This window comes from Lipophrys pholis (assembly GCF_963383615.2).
Source record: "Lipophrys pholis genome assembly, chromosome: 5".
Lineage (NCBI taxonomy): Eukaryota > Metazoa > Chordata > Actinopteri > Blenniiformes > Blenniidae > Lipophrys > Lipophrys pholis.
The window spans coordinates 32,562,755-32,567,754 of NC_137628.1; positions in this window are offsets into that span (position 1 = coordinate 32,562,755).

Here is a 5,000-nt window from a genome sequence, read left to right on the forward strand (position 1 = left end):
TTCTTTATTAAGATAAATTTAATTAATTTAGGATTTATCAAGTTGTCAAACAGTATAACTTCCTTTGTTAAAGAGCATAATACAAAGTATTTCAACATGACAGCTTGTGTTTGTAATGTGTGAACGTTTGAGGAGTTATGATCATTGTAGATCAGTGACGTGCAGTCAGGGTCGGCAGTCCTACCCCAGGATGAATCGAAATGAATCAAATATTAATTTTGATTATCTATTTTAATTATAGTATAATGAGAATTAATTTTTTAATTTGTGGTAGCTTACAGTACCTATAGGTTTGAAAGTGTCTGCATTTTGTGCTTTTCATAGCCCAAATGACTCAACACGCTATTTGCTGGTTTAGTAGAGAGGCTGCACAAGTCACTCACTCCTGTGCTGTCTTACTGAAGGCCACGCCCTCTCCTGAAGACCACACCCTCTCCCGAAGACCACACCCTCTCCTGAAGACCACACCCTCTCCTGAAGACCACGCCCTCTCCTGAAGACCACACCCTTTCCCCAAGGCCACGCCCTCTCCTGAAGGCCACACCCTCTCCTGAAGCCCACGCCCTCTTCTGAAGGCCACACCCTCTCCTGAAGGCCACGCCCTCTCCTGAAGACCTCGCCCTCTCCTGAAGGCCACACCCTCTCCTGAAGCCCACGCCCTCTCCTGAAGGCCACGCCCTCTCCTGAAGACCACACCCTCTCCTGAAGACCACACCCTCTCCTGAAGACCACACCCTTTCCCCAAGGCCACGCCCTCTCCTGAAGGCCACGCCCTCTCCTGAAGGCCACACCCTCTCCTGAAGGCCACACCCTCTCCTGAAGCCCACGCCCTCTCCTGAAGGCCACGCCCTCTCCTGAAGACCACACCCTCTCCTGAAGACCACACCCTCTCCTGAAGACCACACCCTTTCCCCAAGGCCACGCCCTCTCCTGAAGGCCACGCCCTCTCCTGAAGACCTCGCCCTCTCCTGAAGGCCACACCCTCTCCTGAAGGCCACGCCCTCTCCTGAAGGCCACACCCTCTCCTGAAGGCCACACCGCTGCTCTGCCTTTGCCAGTCATATCCAGTGTATGAGTGTGTTTGCTCTTGCGCAGTCAGTTCCCCAATATGAAAATCATTTAGGTAAAAAGGCAGGTCGCTATGCAGCCTATAACTGTGCTATGCTAAATGCTATACGTATGTTCACAGTGCATTAGTGAATTGATACAGCGCTGCTCCGCTCTCTAGCTAGTTGGCGGGTTAACAGGCAGGATGACGGCGCTCGAGGCGATAAAGACATTTTCACAAGTTTGTTTTGAGGAAAAACACCAGATTTTAAAAGATGGAGAGCAACACCTGAGCTACCAGACCTTCAGCAAAGGAAAGGTCATAACATACAATACCCTTATTCGTGCTACATATATTATTTATAGTTATCACACTGATCCAAATACTTTCTAACTGTTATTAGATTAACCAGCCTGAGCAGCTCTATCTAGACAGTAACGTGAAGCAGGAACATGAATTAACAAAGAGGTGACAACAAAAGAGGAACATGATTTTTAAAGTTTGAGCAAATGATGACAGAGAACAAGCAACTTCAGAAGCTCCTTTCATGAGGAGTGGAAGTGTGTGTGTGTGTGTGTGTGTGTGTGTGTGTGTGTGTGTGTGTGTGTGTGTGTGTGTGTGTGGTTTGTCCACTGGGTGTGGCCGGAACTGTTGTGGGGGGACCTGTAGCGACACCCCGGGGCCCGAGGCCACCGGGTCCGGACACCGTCACCCCGGCAGACAGCGGCCCCCCAGACCCGGGGAGACCCCAGCGAACCACCCCAGAGAGCCACGCCCCCTCCCAGAGAGCACCAGATGGAGAATGCAGAGAGGAATCCCCCCCAGGCAAGAGGAGCCCACAAGAGAAGGATAAAGGGCACAGGGCACAGGGCACAGGGCCCCGGGCCCCGACCCAAGCCACCAAGCCGAGACCGGCCGAGAGCCTCCCCAATCCCGGTCGGAGGACAGTCACCTCCCACCCCCAGGGGCCTCATATCTCACCACCCATGTTAAAATTGGGGGGTAGCGGGGCCCGGGCGTTCTACCACTGCCGAGCAGCAGAACCCTGAAAGCGGCTTACCCCCTCAAGACCCTGAGTGACTCGGTGTGGTTAAAATTGTGGGCGGTGCAAAGACGGGGGAGGACGCAGACCGCAGTTAAGTAGCCTGGACCCCCCCACCCGAGGCACCGCCCCACTGTTCCCTATTGTGGAGTGAAGTAAGGTGAAGTAAGGTGAGGTAAGGTGAGGTAAGGTAGGGACGGTTGTGAGGGTTTCTGTGTTTCCAACATAAACAGCGGATGCACTGCCATACCATGAGATCTAACTTGTTGGGAGAGTCTGCAGACTGCTATTGAATAATTGTAGCATCATGGAGCTGATCGCTGCAATGCATTGTGGGGTTGGGTTGGCGGTGTTTCAAATGTCTTTATTTGGGGTTACATTAGGCTTGTTAGTGTTGGGGACGAGTGCGTTGTGTTCTGTTTTTGTTGCTTAGTTCGTGTTAGTTGATCTACGTAGTTTAGTTTAATATTTGGAAGTTGGTAACCAGGAGGGAGGAGGGTTGTGTGTTATGTCATGGTGCCATGGTGTTCCTGTTTGTTGTGGCAAAATATAAACCTCTGCTGGTTGCAGTTGATATGAAGGGAAAAGCACATTATCACTTGTTATTCCTATATGTCGCCCTTCTTACTCAACCCTGATCGTCATGTCACTGCTGTAGATGAACATGAAGCTTCTTCAGTAGAAAGAAATTCACATAGGTGCCCCATCCAATGCCACACAACACAGCAGCACGTCTCCGTATACTATGTCTATGGGTGTGAATCCATAGACCAAATATACGGAGCCTTAAAGGTTTAAAAACTTTGCTCACTGAATGCAAAGTCAAGTGAGATCAATTGTCAATATGTGACTGTGTTTCACCTCTGAGAGGCTTTAATCAAACTGACTAAACGCACCACTTACCTGACCCTCATCTAACCTCAAACCAAGTCATCTTACCTCCAGCCACGAGGGCCCGCTCACAGTGAGTGATACACACATCCAGTGGTTATGGGGCCTATCAGGCAGGGCAGCAGGCCAGTGAACTGTAGCTGTGGTGTATAATTGATGAGAGAAGGCAGCCGGTGATAATAGCGTTGCATCTCCATGACACTGAAGAAGATGAGGCATCGACAGGCCACAGTCATTTAAAATACTGCTGCATTCACCTCAATCACAAAGGGAATGAACCACAAGATAAATATAGAGGTGGATGAAGAACAATGACTGAGCGGCTTGTTCATTGACTGTCTTTGAGAGAAGAAGAAATGTTTGCTCTTCAGTGTCTGTTTGTTGGATTCATTCTATCTGTAATGTTTTATATCATTTAGTCTGTCCACTGTGAGCGGTGTGTTCAATTCAAACATTGAGAATTTTATCAGTATCATTGTTTTCACGTTGAAAGAAGTACCACAATCAGTCCTGCTGTAAAATGTGCTTTTTATTTATACGAAGCCATGAAGGAGGAGAAAAGTAGTTCCCACATCCACTCATGGAGCACAAAGTCTCTGCTGCCATCTCCTGGCTGACTACTGAAAAACAAGACACGATTTAGATCTTCAAAATGTCTTACCTGTTGCTCCTGCACTGTAGAGCCAGTTCACTGAGCATAGTTTCTGAACTTAATATAGCAGCACCTTAACCTATTTAAGGTGCCGCTCTAGTGAGGACGGGGGAACTGTCCATTTATTTGATGTCTTCGGTCCAAACTTGATTCCTGTCATCAATCACTCAGCCCACTACTGAGTTCCACCAACACCATAAATGTTTCCTCCTACTGCCACTCTACCTAACACGTCTCTCTAACATGTCTCCTAACACGTCTCCCCGACACGTCTCTCTAATACGTCTCCCTAACACGTCTTCCTAACACGTCTCCCCAAGACGTCTCCCCGACACGTCTCCCCAACACGTCTCTCTAATACGTCTCCCTAACACGTCTTCCTAACACGTCTCCCCAAGACGTCTCCCCAACACGTCTCTCTAACACGTCTCCCTAACACGTCTCCCCAACACGTCTCCCCAACACGTCTCCCCGACACGTCTCCCCAACACGTCTCCCCAACACGTCTCTCTAATACGTCTCCCTAACACGTCTTCCTAACACGTCTCCCCAAGATGTCTCCCCGACACGTCTCCCCAACACGTCTCTCTAATACGTCTCCCTAACACGTCTTCCTAACACGTCTCCCCAAGACGTCTCCCCAACACGTCTCTCTAACACGTCTCCCTAACACGTCTTCCTAACACGTCTCCCCAACACGTCTCCCCGACACGTCTCCCCAACACGTCTCCCCAACACGTCTCTCTAATACGTCTCCCTAACACGTCTTCCTAACACGTCTCCCCAAGACGTCTCCCCGACACGTCTCCCCGACACGTCTCCCCAACACGTCTCCCTAACACGTCTCCCCAACACGTCTCCCCAACACGTCTCTCTAATACGTCTCCCTAACACGTCTTCCTAACACGTCTCCCCAACACGTCTCCCCAACACGTCTCTCTAAGACGTCTCCCCAACACGTCTCCCTGGAACGGTTCAAAAACTTTGTCTGCTCCCCTGTCCTGCACACCTGGCATTGATTAAGTGGAGCTTTTATAACCTCCAGCTTGCCCTAGCTCCACCTAGTGGGTAAATATAAAATCGAAACAAATGGCCAGTCAACAGGAGGACACACAAACAGAAATAAAGGATAAACCCATATGAAACATAAAATGGCTCCAACACACCAGCCCCTAACTGTTAATGGCATGTGAGCATAAACAGTTCAAGACATATTTACATAAAGGAGCCAAAAGCCCATTTTAAATAAATCAATAAATTATTTTTTTTTCCATAATACATTCAAGAAATCAAAATCCTTTTTTCCAAAATTGAGAAAATCAAAATGAAATATTTCTTTAAAGATTCTGCATAATTTTAACTCATAT